This window comes from Rhagoletis zephyria, unplaced genomic scaffold, assembly GCF_001687245.7.
Source record: "Rhagoletis zephyria isolate East Lansing unplaced genomic scaffold, Rhagoletis_zephyria_1.1 Rzeph_scaffold_00450, whole genome shotgun sequence".
Classification (NCBI taxonomy): Eukaryota; Metazoa; Arthropoda; class Insecta; order Diptera; family Tephritidae; genus Rhagoletis; species Rhagoletis zephyria.
In genome coordinates, this window is record NW_016157534.1 from 182,801 (window position 1) to 198,203 (window position 15,403).

General features: G+C 36.9%; 1 protein-coding gene across 1 annotated transcript in view; it reads right to left on the reverse strand.

Moving 5' to 3' along the window:
- LOC108359751 (uncharacterized) overlaps positions 1–15,403 on the reverse strand; it is a 174,909-nt gene that overhangs the window by 110,995 nt on the left and 48,511 nt on the right.

Below are 15,403 nucleotides of genomic sequence, written 5' to 3' on the forward strand. Positions count from 1 at the left end.
CATGTCGTTCGAATGGACACCGACGCTCCAGCTCTGAAAGTATTCAACTCGGAACCCGCTGGTGGTAGCAGAGGAAGAGGGAGGCCCCCACTGCGATGGAAAGATCAGGTGGAGAAGGACTTGGCTTCACTTGGCGTTTCCAATTGGCGTCAGTTGGCACAGAGGAGAAACGACTGGCGTGCTTTGCTGAACTCGGCCAAAATCGCTTAGGCGGTTACAGCGCCAAAAAAAGAAAGAAGAAGAAGCGAAGGTGCCACCCATCGAATGGCAACTTCTTACACGATTTTATTAGAAAAGATTTGAAAACTGCATTATTTCCATAAATATAGAAAATATTGAAAAATTTCTCAAATAGTTTCGTCTTAGATTAGCGAGATTTTTACAAATTGCTGGGAAAATCCGACGTTTACAGATTTTTAGTATTTTTTAAAAAAAAGTTCACAAGTCGAAAATAATTAAAAACTTAATTATTTCCATAAATATCGGAAATACAAAAGAAAATCATACAGACTTTCGACTTAGCTTAGGGAGATCTCTACAAAAAAAATGGAAAATAATTCTTTTCACAGTTTTATTTTTTTATTCAAAAAATTTCTATGTCCAAAAGGTTCAAAAACTTCGTTATTTCCATAAATATCGAAAATTTGGAAAAAATTATCAAATAGTTTCGGCCTAGATTAGCGAGAGACCTTAAAAAATCTAAAATGATTTTTTTTTTTTACTCCAATACCAATACAGTTTTTTACTTGAAAATATCACAAAAATTGGAAAATGTTATATAATATTCTCGATTTATTTTTACGTTATTTGTACAAATCACCGAAAAGAAATTTTTTTCCCTACAAATCTATTTACAAAAAAGGCTTACACCAAAAAAGTTTTAAAGTTGAAAATCTAACAAAATATCACAAAAATCGTAAAAATTCTATATAACATTTTCGATTTATTTTCACGATATTTGTAGAAATAACCGGAAAAGAGGATTTTTTTTTTGTCAAAAAATGTTTTCACAAAAAACGCAAACACTTATGAGAGTTTTCTATTTGCAATCATTAAAAAAATATCACAAAAATCGGAAAATGTTATATAATATTTTCGATTTAATTGCATGTTACTTGTACAAATCAACGAACAAATTTAATTTTCTTACTAAAACAACTATTTTCACAAAAAATCTAACACTCCAAAATATCACAAAATCATCAATATTCATATTTAATTAACAGTCCAAACGCTCTCGTGAGATTTAGCTCTGTTAATATTCTTCTTTTCTGCTTTGTATTTTGCTTTCGCTGTTAAGTATTCCAAATATTTGTCGCTCTTAAAATGCGCTTCGCCAGTTTTGTTGGCTCGAAAAATGTGGCATTCACAGTTCTTGGATCTTCTCTATAAATATACGTTCTCTGGGAACGCGCTGCCGCTCAAAAGTTGCTTTTGGTACAAAAACAGCCCTGGCCCTTGTTGTTCCTGTATCGCATAATAACAGACAAAGAAAAAGTAATTTATTTACCAAATTTATAAATTTGTTTGATGTAAATATATTTGTTTTAGGTACATAGCAAGGTGAAAGTTTCGTGCAAATTTGAGCACTCGACATTAGGGCATCATTGATGGAATTCAAGAGCTTCATATTTGTACTGCGTCCTAGATTAGCATTTTACTTGCATTACAAAATATATCACATATAAATATGTATATCACGCCGAACGAGGGAAAAAGTATACTTAAATTATAAAATAACTCAATTATATTGCAAAACGTATACAAATTCACGCTTTTGTTTTGGTTTTCTAGCTCAATAATAATGCTCTCAGCGATGCATTTTCTGTTTACGAAAATTTTGTATGATATTCTCCAAAATTAGCTCCGAGGAACTTAAAGTGAAACACCTTACAGCTATGGGCGTAGCCAGGTAGGGGCAGGGGGGGGTCTCCGGGCCCCCCCCTAACTTCCAAATTTTTGCCTATATATTCAAAAATAGTACCACGAAATGCTTGATTGATAATTTCGGCCCCCTAACTTTCAAGGTTTTTTCTACATATATACAGTATAACAAATTATACTCCCAACGCTAACAAAATAATTAGTAAATTAATTTAAAAAGTGGATATGTGGATCATCCGGTTCTGTATCAAGTTATTCTCTCTAACTTCAAAGCACTCCACTTAAAAAGGGTAAAAACCTGGCTGCAGTCGACAATGAGCAAAAATAGTTCAATTGTTTATTACTTTGTCTTTAGGTTTGTGTCTTTTCTAAGCGTACAACGAAAGTTTTGTATCACATAACCAATCTGAGATTGGGTGAACAGCCAAGACGTTTACTTCTTAAGTGTGACAAAACAAAATCAAGTAATATATTTAGCATAAATGAATACACCAGCATAAAAAATCTGCATACTCAAAATGTTCAATACGTCCTCATATTTACACATACCTATGTATATGATTTAAGAGAAAATATTTCGCTGCAAAGCAATGGTTATAAATTGTTAGTTTACCTTACAAAATTTTGGAGGAATATTTATATTTTGAATAGCGTCTGGTCCGGCTATTTGGTTTACTGTACAGGTATGCAGAGCTATGAATTTAAAAAATACATCAGTTGAGATATCCGCTTTTGACCACTATGTTTTGTACATTTACCAGTACTGCAAAGCTTTTGACTGCCATTCAACTGGGAGTGGCCCGCGAGCGCTGGGTTTGGGTCCCGCCACGTTAAAACCCTGCCCAATGAAACAAAACACATGCCTCGGATGATACCCCCTTCTTTTGATGAGGATCACGGCAAACATAGGAAGGACTATGATTTTAGGGTATGCACTTGGAATATCCGAACCCTTAATCGGGATGGTGCCTCTGCCCGGCTGGTTGATGTCCTAGGTAAAATAAAGGCTGACATCACCGGCATCTTCGAAATGCGATGGGCGGGGCGAGGAAGGTAAGCGTGGAGCCTTGCGACGTCTACTACAGTTGCCACGTAAAGGAGTGCAATTCGGTGTGGGATTTGAGGTGGGAGAGAGACCGGCGTTCACTCTAGTGGACGAAAGTCTAGCAACAATCCGCATCAAAGCGAGATTCTTCAACATCTCATTCATATGTGCCAATGCCCCGATGGAAGAGAGAAGGCTCTCTTAGCTTAGAGCGTACATATTTGATGGGGGTGATCGACTTCGCCGGGGCCCGAAACTTGGCAGTATGTATTACTGGGTTCTAGCATAAAAAGATCCATCAAGCTACATGGATGTCTCTACATCGAAAAATGGGAAACCAAATCGAGCATGTTGTGATAGATGGAAGGCATGCTTCCATGTTTTAGATGTACATACGTACACTCCGAGGGTCAAACATCGACTCGCACTACTATATTGATGCATCCACTATACCACCCAACCTCGGAGCAGCAAAAAAGGGCCCCGAACAATACAAGGAAAGTTCAACGTCGGAAAGCTGCAATCAAAACAGACGGCCAATGGATTCGGCGCTCGACACTCACACCTGCTGTAAGAGAGCACTCTTCAACAAACCGACTTGCGCGATCAGTGGAACCATATTTCCCGCTCACTACTGGTATGGTGGCGAGTGTGAGAAAATGCTTGAAATGCTGTCCGACAGAAAAAACACCTGAAATTTTTAGCAGGGAATTGAGCGACTTACGGAAGGTCTCAAGACTCTTGTAGGAACAACCATTGCGACCTAGTGACCGATGTCCAGAACGTACTCAGATTATGGAGGGAACACTTTTCGACCCTTTTGAATGGCAGAAGCACTGAAAGAAGTGGAGAAGATGAACCCGAGGTCCCAGTAGATGACGATGGAGTCGATATCCCAGCGCCTGACTATGACGAAAAGTGCCAAAGCTGCTTGAGCTGACGGCCTGTCAGCTGAGCTATTTAATTACGATGGCAAGGAGGTAATAAGGTGCATGCCCGACGACTGGAATTCAAGTGCGCTCTGCCCAATCCACAAGAAAGGCGACCCCGCCATGCGTGCCAACTACCGCGGGATCAGCCTTTTAAGCATAGGTTGCAAGGTTTTATCGAATGTATTGTCTACCATAGACCAGGTATTCACAATACGACAAATTTTGGAAAATACCCGCGAGAAAAGGATCGGTACTCACCACCCATTTGTCGACTTTAAAGCCGCTTTCGACAGCACNACAAGAAAGGTGACCCCGCCATTCGCGCCAACTACCGCGGGATCAGCCTTCTAAGCATAGGTTACAAGGTCTTATCGAGCGTATTGTGTGAAAGACTGAAGCCCACCGTCAATGAACTGATTGGGCCTTATCAGTGTGGCTTTAGACCTGGCAAATCCACCATAGACCAGGTATTCACAATACGCCAAATCTTGGAAAAGACCCGCGAGAAAAGGATCGACACTCACCACCCATTTGTCGACTTTAAAGCCGCTTTCGACAGCACTAAAAAGAGTTTCCTATATGCCGCTATGTCTGAATTTGGCATCCCCTCAAAACTCATACGGCTGTGAAAAATGACGTTGAGCAATACCACCAGCTCTGCTCTGTTGCCGTTCGCCACCAGACGGGGTTTCATGTGATTTCCTTAATCTGATGTTGGAGAAGATAATAAGATCTGCAGAACTGAACCGCTCAGGAATAATTTACTACAAGAGCGTACAATTGCTGGCTTATGCCGATAACACTGACATCATCGGTAAGAAAACCCGCGAAGTCTGTCCTGGCTTTTCCAAGTTGGACAAGGAAGCAAAGCGAATGGGTCTGGTGGTAAAAGAGGACAAGAGGAAGTATCCCCTGTCATCAAATAAACAATCAGCATATTCGCGCCTGGGCACCCACGTCACTTTTGACAGTTACAATTTCGAGAAAGTAGAGAATTTCGTTTACTTGGGAACCAGCATTAACACCGATAATAATGTCAGCATGGAAATCCAACGCAGAATCGCTCTTGCCAACAAGTACTGCTTTGGACTGAGTAGGCAATTCAGGAGTAAAGTCCTCTCTCGACGTACGAAAACCACACTATAAGTCACTCATCATGCCCGTGCTGGTATATGGCGAATTAAAATACAGCGGCTCAACTGGCTTGACCATGTCGTTCGAATGGACACTGATGCCCCAGCTCTGAAAGTATTCTGGCTTCACTTGGCATTTTCGATTGGCGTCAGTTGGCCAAAATCACATTGGCGGTTACAGCGCCAAATAAGAAGAAGAATAAGAAGAGAATATGTATATCTATAACCTTATCAGTCACACAGTGTTATAATTCCGACGAAATCCTTGACGGTGGTACCGGGAGGGGAGCGGTACATGACGGTAGGAAGTTTAGTTTAGGTTAAAGTATCACACTGACGGGGTTAGGCTTTCGATGCTTCCTCCTCGTAAAATAAACATGCTCAGTAAAAAGTTAACAATTTAAATCGACGAATAGTTTTATATCAACTTTTGTGAACTTCTGTTTATTTGTTTTTTGTAGAACATATTTACGTCTATTGGTTACAATAATTTTAAGCTATGATAACCAATTTTTTAGTAAGTAAGTTATTGGTTTTGATTTTTTTTTGTATTGGAGGGTAAAAACCGTTAGGATTATTATAATGCGCCGTGCGTCCACCATCTAACAATGCAGCAATGCCCGGCGATGCAATGGTCAATGGATTTTTTTTTGTGACCATATCTTTGCGAGGATTAATGACACGTACATCGGATGGGACCCCCTGCCCTTGATGACGATGACGGCAAACATACAAATGACTATTATTTGAAGGTATGCCATCCAAGAAATTGACGGGGCAAGGTAAGGTAAGCGTGTAGCCTTGCGACGTCTACTGCAGTTTCCATGTAAAGGAGCGAAAATTCGGTGTTAGATTTGTGGTGGGAGAGGGACTCCGTCGCCGAGTACTGTTGCTCACCCTGCTGAACGAACGTCTATCCACAATCCGCATCAAAGCGAGATTCTTCAACATCTCGCTCATCTGTGCCCCCGATGGAAGAGAAAGACGAGGCGTCCATGGATATCTTCTAAGAGCGTTACCCCCGAAACGATAAAAATCGTGCCTTGCCATTTCAATGCCAAGGTGGAACTGAGGCTAGTCGACTTCTCCGAGCCCGAAACTAGTACTAGGTTCCAGCATTAAAAGATCCATCAAGCTACATGGCTATTTCCAGATCGAAAAACGAGAAACCAGATCGACAATTTTTTTATAGACGGAATGCACGCTTCCAGTGTTTTAAACGTACGTGCACTCCGAGGGCGAAATATCGATTCGGACCGCTATCTTGTTGCAGCCAAAGTACGCACCCGTCTCTGCACAGAAAAAAATGCCCGCCCAACCATGCAAGGAAAGCTTAAGGTCGAAATGCTGCAATCACCACAGACCGCTAATTTATTCACCACTCTACTCGCACACCTCCTCTCTGATAGCACTCTTCAACAAAACGACATACGAGAGCAGTGTAACTACATTTTCCGCTCATTAAGTACCGCCGACAAAGAAGTAGTCGGATTTCAGCGAGCCCGAAAGAACAATTGGTACGATAAGGAGTGTCAAGAAACTGCCGAGAAAAAAGATGCCGTCTACTGAGCCACGCTGCGATCAACGCGAGCCAAGTGGGACGCGAGTCATGTGGGATCGTTAAAGAATATCGCCGTGCTTCTTTAGCTGAAAACACACTCAATAATTTCTCTATTCTTTATACAGAAAGATTAGTAGCAAACTCGGTAAGTTTGGATTCCGCAATGGAAATATTTGCTGAACAAAAAGCAAGACACGAATTCAAAGTTGCATAGTAAAACCTTTATATATTCAATAAAATTTGTTTGCCATATCGAAAATATTCGTTTGTTTGTGATATGTATGTATGTATGTATAACAAAACTGGGCCCCCGGAGAGGTTGCTGACGACCCTTTTTCTTAAACCAGCCACTGTTCAGCTGTCAATAATGGCTCATTGTTTGCAATAATTGACATATTAGGGGTATTCTCCAAATCTTGCAAAGCCATTGCACGTAGCACGGATTGCACGGATTGCATGGATTGCATAACTTGCAAACAGACATCAACAAAATACATGGGAAACAACATTTCCTATCGCTGGAAAATATGCAACGTCGAAACCCATGTATATATTTTGCAAAATAGCATATCAAGATAAATGCGACCCTGTGCTGGTTGTTTTGTTGTTGGAATTGCTACATATTCCTCTCATTCTTCTCATCCCGGTCACTTCATTTTTTTTTTTGCTGTCTCTTGTTATTGTATTTGATACATAATTTCGCTGCTTGCTACCCATGCATGGTACCATTTTGCATTGGGGTGCTCTCGTACTCTTCGAAATTTGGAATAGTATTTTTGCTTTTCGTGCAATCCGTGCATCGTGCAAGACTTCGAGAATACCCCTATTGTTTTTCTCGTTGCATATCAATAGGTTTGTATAGTAACTTCTCCAGTAAAAAATTGCAGCGAGAGCGTAAAAGCAAAATAGAGCGTAAAATTGAGAAGAAGAGAAAACTAGCAGAAAAAGTTATTGAACACTAGCAGAAGAAGTTATTGCACCGTTTAGACATTCTGCTGTAAACATTTTACTATTTATAAATCAGTTTTAAACCCCTTGCTTTACACACAACCACTTACACAGTCCAGTCAGGGATGAAATTGATGGTACAATTGTACTTTTTTGGTACATTTTGGAATCCAAAAGTACATTGGTACTACATTGACATTTTTGATACATTTTTGGCAAGATACGGTACTGCACTACAATTATGTCGAAATACCACACTCTATTTACTTGGAGTTTTGAATTTTTGTGCTTAAAAATATAGTCATCTTTTTCTACCTTATTTTAGTAAATACATGGTGTTTATTAAAAACGAAACTCTTACTTAAATAAAAAAAAAGTTTCTGTTATAATAGGTCTATTCATAAAATTTTCCAGTAAGTACTAGCAGCCAGAGAATAAAAGAATCATAGCGAGTAAAATTGAGGGGAAGACTAAAATATCAGAAAAAGTTATTGATCGCAGTAAAACTTACGCCATTCTGACTTTCTGATAGGTAAGTAAGTTTTTTTCTAACAAATATTTTTGATACCACATCATGACGCATTCAAAAATAAAGGAATCTCCTCCAAGCACCCTTCCTTGTTTCACAAAAATTAAGTAGATATAGCTACAAATGTGTCTTTAAAATTATCCCATTTTCGTTTTAACGATCAACTGACAAATTCGGTCAGAACCTTTCAGCATTATTATCCATTTTGGTATATTTCTCAATATTTTGCGCAAATTCCGTCCAACAAATTTTTTCATCCACAGTTGAATAATTTTATACGGCAGTCAGAGTTGACGCACGGAAATTGGAAAATTAGAAATTAATAGTAAATTAACTAAACTAAACTTTTCTTCTTTTCTTTTGTTTATTCACGAACACATGTTGGATAATAATATAACAACAATATTTTTCAATAAAAAGTAATATTTATAAGTTTTCGTAGGTACAATTTTTTCCATTAGAAATTGGCAGATCCCAGTGTCATTTTACGCTCTCGATTTCCCCCACTTTGCGAGATTTTAGGTACGAGAACACTGCTATCAACTTGTTTATTTCTATAAAAGGAAATATTTTGCAAAATATTTTGTTAGCACTTAATAAGTATAACTTGTATGCTTTTCTCGATTACCTTGGCATTTTGGTGGCCTTTAAAACAATTGATTTGCACTTATGTTTTCCACCTTCGAAACGCCATGTTTTATATCATGATTTTTATACAGAAAATCTAAAAATATATGTATATTTAACTATGTATGTATGGTCTTTTAAATGTTGGTACTTTTTCGGCTTATTTAGTACACTTTTTTTTGCCATTTGGTACAAAATTAAAAAACTCATTTATTATCCCTGAGTCCAGTACATCATTAATATTTTGATTTCCACTCATTTTACTTTTGTTTGTGCTAAACCAATTCAACAAATGGCGGCTTTTGACATATATTCTTCTTCTTCTTCTACTGGCTAATTTCTGCTGGTAAAAATTTCACTAGCAAGAATTTGCAGCTCTCCCGTGTTGTTTCAGTGCTCTCTTGCAAATTTTTTGGGTTATCATACACTTTTCCAGTAAAAATTTGCAGGTTCCAGTACAAATTAATACTGACTATTGGTTACTATACGAACCTATAGTTATTCAAATCTCAAATATTGAGACGACTCTACACAGTGCATCCACAACAGTGTGACTGTTTCCATTCGCGTTTGTTATTGGTAAATATTCCTGGACCAACATCTTTTGAATTTTTGCGAACAGTTAAAAGCCGAGTGCTCAATACGTATCTAGATCAGTATTGCCGCGGCCGAAAAATAAAATTTACCAAAATCTTTCAAAAAATTTAACAAATCCCATTAAAATTAAGCAACTAATTTAACGGGTCTTAATAAAACGAAAATGCTTGGAGCTACTGTTTGTTTCTTCCCGCGCTTAATAAATTGGTTATAGAAATAAAAAGTAAGAAGTAAGTAAGTAAAGACAATCTAAGGCTGAGATTTGTCGTCAAAAGTAAGGATTTTATAGTCTAACAGTTGCTTAATTTGAAAACTATGTATTACACATTATTTCAGGCTTTCAACGCATACTCCTATAATAGTTAGCTGCCCTTTCGCTAGTTTTTTCATTGCATGCATAAAACGAGTTTGGTATCATGCTATCCATAATGTGCGGGTTGATCTTGCCACGCAAATGAAGGGACCTAAAGTTCTAGGTCGCTTCCGAACGAAAAATGGTTTATGCGATTTCATGGCAGAAGTACACTCGGAGGTTTGAAAATGTGACGACTGCGGATCGGGAATTGCGTAGAGACACATTTCCTGGAACATTATACGGGATCTGGATGACAGTCTTCCTAAAATAATTAAAAATATTTAGTAACTCAGCCATCGTTTTTGGGGTGGGGGCGGAGGGGGAGGGGGCGAATAAGCTTTTTAATTAATTTCCCCGGAAAATCATTGTCCTCCAGAGTTTTTTTAATAATGCAAATACTTTTATTATAGTATATTTTGTCGCAAATAAAGAGAACTCGTCTCACGAAATTGTTGGCAGTGTTTACAATTATTCTTCTTTCCTGCTTAGAATTGAAATTTACAAGTCTGCCCGAAGCCGTAGGTTTTTTGTACCAGTCTATAGTAATTACGTTGTTTCTCCTTATCACTAGGGTGTCAAGAAAAGATAGTTTTCCTTGTTTTTCTACTTCTATTGTGAATCTTATTGACTTGCTGAAACCGTTTAATACTGTAAGCATGTCGTTTGTGTCATCGGTTTTAACTATGGCGAATAAATCGTCAACGTGCTTAGTAAGAAGTCGTGGCTTATTGACCGACTCCTGTTCGAATTTTTTGAGTAACTCTTCCATAATGATGTCCGCTATAACTGGTGATGCTGGAGATCCCATGGGCATACCTGAACGCTGCTCATATATTTTATCATTATATTTAAAATAGCGGTTTTCTTTCATGCAGAATTTTACCACAGTTAAAAGAAGTTCTTTAGACATATAAGTGTACTCTTTTATATCTTCCTACTTTGAAGCTATGATTTCAAGGGCCAAATCCACTGGAATACTCGGGAACAATGACACAACATCGAACGACACTAGACTCTCATCATCATAAACATATGTATCCTTGATCTTGTTCTTGAATTCGATAGCGTCTTTGACATTATATACGGAGGACTAGTTACATTTTTCAGGATTTTGACGACATATTTACATAAATTGTAAGACGGGGAATTGACGGACAAATAGGTCTGAGTGGATTTCCTTCTTTGTGAATCTTTGGTAAGCCATAGATTCGTGGTGGATTGGCTGTTTTAGACAAAAGCGCATTCTTTTCTTTTACATCAATGATTTGGTTACTGAACATTTTCTCAACTATTTCGTTGTTCTTGTCCTGTAGTCTATTAGTAGGATCACGCTTCAATACTTTGTATGTGGAAATATCGTTGACTATAGTCTGCATTTTTATGTCATATTCTGATTTATCCATCAACACAGTTACATTGCCCTTGTCGGCATTAAGGATAAAAAGCTCTTTATGATTTTTTAATAACATTTTTGCGGAACGTAGGGTATCACTTATAAATTTATCTCTAACTGAAGTTGTCGTCTTGTTGAGGTAGTCACGTAGCAGTGTCGTCAAGTTGTTTCTTTCCATCTCTTGTTTCTCTTTGTCTTTAATTGTTTGTATATAGTTCTCCCCGTATTACCTTAAATAGTGGAAATTGTTTGTTGTCTATGGGTAAGGCATATTTAGGACCCAGAGAAAGAAGCCACTGAATATCGATTGGAATTTGTANAGAGAAAGAAGCCACTGAATATCGGTTGGAATTTGTATGCTAGTCGTGTTACGGATCCATTCTGGTATCACCCTAATGTTTAAAAGTAGTTGTTGTTTATGTCTTAAGTTTTCGTACTTAGCAAACTTAAGACAAGGATTTCCGCTCACAAATCAAACGTAGAATTAAGGAATACTTACCCGGACAACAAGACAGCCTTGTCATCCCATTGTAAAGACACGGGACATTACTCCGATTTTGATAATGTGAGTGCCTTAGAAGAAGAGAAAAATTACCACAAACGCTTTATATTAGAAATGCTCCACATTGTGAACACCCCTAATGATAAAAGGATGAATTTCAAAACAGACACTGAAAACTGTGCACACGTCTACCGCAACATAATATTAAGGCACAACAAATAAGCCTAATATTGGTGTGTATTATTCGTTCCGTGTCCGAACTTCGTCTATGATAACATTACAATGCTGGATGATTTGCATACATATTTATGTCGTACTGTGTGCCGTCCAATGCAATGTTGTTTGTATGATTTTTTGTTTACAATTACTGTTCTTTCATTTGTTTATATTTTTATGTCCATTTCCTCTCGTTGTTTGGTTTGTTAAATCTTTGGTTTTTTGCACACATTAGTCTACCAGGCGCAGCCGAATGTGTAAGTAGTGCTTATATATAGTATGTTGATAGTCTTTTATGCAATTTTTGTAATTAAGATATTTATTGCAGTCCTGATGATGACTTCAGACTGAAGTCGAAATATAGACGATTTAAAAACAACAAAAACAGATTGTTTTATTTCAACCCAGCCTTGAGCTCAAAAAAATCAAGAGAATCTTCAATTAACGGCCAAATATAAATAAACAATGTTTAAACGGAGTGCACCCCAAGACGACCAAGACACAGTCATGGTCTACAGAAACATCAAAAGAGGATATAACGTCAAGGCCAGAAAGTGCACCAGGAACTACCAACATTCTATAAAGCGGATCACACAGCTATCGGAATCAAGGAAATTCCTGGAGAGGTGCAGAAGAAATGGAGTAACTCCAAATTTTATCAACAACGCTACCAAAAACATCCTGTACACCATCAGCAACAACACCAACAACAATACAGTTGCCAGACGTACTGATTTTATCAGTACAGTACTGATTTTTGATCTCTCGTACTGACTTTTTTCATTTCTTCAATCAGTATGCTAATGTCCTGATTTTTCAAAATTTGTACTGATTTGTACTGAATTTTCAATTCTGAGCATACAGATTTGGAAAAGGGGTCTTCCCACCGTACTTGGTACTCGGTAACTCAGTGTTCGGTAATTTTTCCCCATGTATTTTGTTTGTGTAACTTTATTTTACACAAACAAAATACTTAAGAATTTTTGAGGGTTTTACACAACGTTGGAACTTCGTTAAACTTTACTATAGAAAAGTAAGAAGAAAATAATTTAATTATAGTTAACATGTTTCAGATAATGTTTGATATGCCCAAGAAATTAATACAACGAAAAGGGCAATTATCTTATGAGCATATCGTCGAGTCATTACGTACCAATTGCGATAATTTGATGGACTATAATTTATTTCAAAACAGGGCTGACGAGTGTTGGTAGTTATCAGTTTAATACCAAATTTGAATAATTGAATGGCATTTGCCTACGACTTACAATTATTTTTTCTGACACTGTAAAAGAGTTTTGCATACAAGACATAGAGTTAGATACTCCTTTTAGGGAATTCTTATAGCCCAGTGAAAAACAAAACCCAAAAGACTTTACATGTGTAGTGCTATGCGTTGCGTAACAGAATCCTTATGTGGCAACTTCATGCAACGCCAAGTATGCATAACTGAGCTATTAGCCTGTCAAAGTTTTTGCGATGTTGATAAAAGTAATTTAAGCCATGAAGAAATGTATAGATGAAGTCTTAAAATAGTGGTATGTTTCCACAGTTTGAAATAATATGTAATTTTGTTTTTTTTTTTCAATACTAAACTCAAACGAAGCAACCTGAGGGGATCCCAAGTATGTATAAAGATTGCTTCCTGGCGCCAAGAGTAGTGATGTGCTGAATTATCGGTACCCAATACTTAAAAAAGATTTCGGTATTCAATACTTCCTTTTAGGTACCCGATACCTATTTTGTTACATTAAAACTTCGCCCTTATATGCGAGAAAAAACTTTTTTTACTAATTTATATGATATCGGCTAAAACACTTTGACGAATGAAGAAGCCATTCAGGGGGGAGATTCTGTAACCAGTTAGCGACAAGTTTCGGATCAATATCGAAAAATTTCTTATCATACGTCAAAAAAACCGTTACCGATTCGAAAATTGTCGCTAACTGGTTACAGAATCTGCCCCAGGCCTACAGGAATGATATCGTCCGATTCAGCTGGATCAAAAATGCTTCAAACTGGTAAGAGTTTCTCTGCATTATGGCCTCGAACCGACATATACGTATACATATTTCATTTGAATCAGTATTAAAAGCTCTATTGGTTCCTACATTCCAAACTCCAAAATTTTAAAATGAAATGAAAAGAATTCTTTGGCTATTTATTTATTTATTTATTTTTTACACATTATTTATATACCAAAATATTGTTAAAAACAAGAATTCTGGCCATTTAAAGTATTTTCAGTTACTTACATTCATAATTATGCTTTGAATACAAAGTACTGATTTCGTGCAAAAAAATCTGGCAAACCTAAACAACAACCAAATATCGGCGAAAATTACTAACGCTGTTTGTGCTTACATCGACAAGACAAAAGTCAAACTTTTAAATCTCCTCATTAAAATTAAACACGAACTTCTGCGGCATAAAGAAAGAGAGGTAAATATGTTAAAAACAAGAATAAATGAACACCTCAACACACATGACTGTAATGCATTCTTCCAAAGTGAGAGACTGCTGACTAACACATTGAAACAAAGTATAAAAACTACCCAACTTGCTAAGTACGAAAACTTAAGACATAAACAACAACTACTTTTAAACATTAGGGTGATATCCGAATGGATCCGTAACACGACTAGCATACAAATTCCAACCGATATTCAGTGGCTTCTTTCTCTGGGTCCTAAATATGCCTTACCCATAGACAACAAACAATTTCCACTATTTAAAGTCATCGCAGATGGGGAGAACTATATACAAACAATTAAAGACAAAGAGAAACAAGAGATGGAAAGAAACAACTTGACGACACTGCTACGTGACTACCTCAACAAGACGACAACTTCAGTTAGAGATAAATTCATAAGTGATAGAATACGTTACGCAAAAATTTCTTAAAAAATCATAAAGAGCTTTTGATCCTTAATGCCGACAAGGGCAATATAACTGTGTTGATGGATAAATCAGAATATGACATAAAAATGCAGACTATAGTCAACGATATTTCCACATACAAAGTATTGAAGCGTGATCCTACTAATAGACTACAGGACAAGAACAACGAAATAGTTGAGAAAATGTTCAGTAACAAAATCATTGATGGTGCTTTCCATTTCCAGACAACCGGTCAGGTACGAGCATGATTTTTAATTTCGACCAAACTCAAATACATTGTTTGTTGGTCCAAATAATGAAACACGTATTTTTTCTTTTGGCTCGGAAAATTTTTTCGGCCGAATTAAACGCGATTTTGTTTTTCAGGCAAAAATCGATTATTCGAATTGACAGTGAGAATGTTTTTTTAAAATGCCCATAACTTTGTCGAAATTTAATAGATTCCAATTCTTGTCACTTCAAGATAGCATGATATTATTATTGATTTTCATTATTTAAAATTTTTTATTTAACAATAAACAAAAAGTGCAATTTTTTTAATACATTTAATTTTTCAAAAAGTGTTTTTTTTTCTCTCAAACTTTTTTACCGGGAAAGAGACACTTTGAACTACAATCAACCCAAATCTCTAATAGCGAAGATTTTTTTTTCTGAGTTATGATTTTTTATAGAAAATATACGTTTTTGTGGTACATACTACAATGTAAACAGTAATTTTCACTTAAAAAATTGAAATGATGAAAAATACTCGAAGTGCTGAATAATGGTAAGCTTTAATGT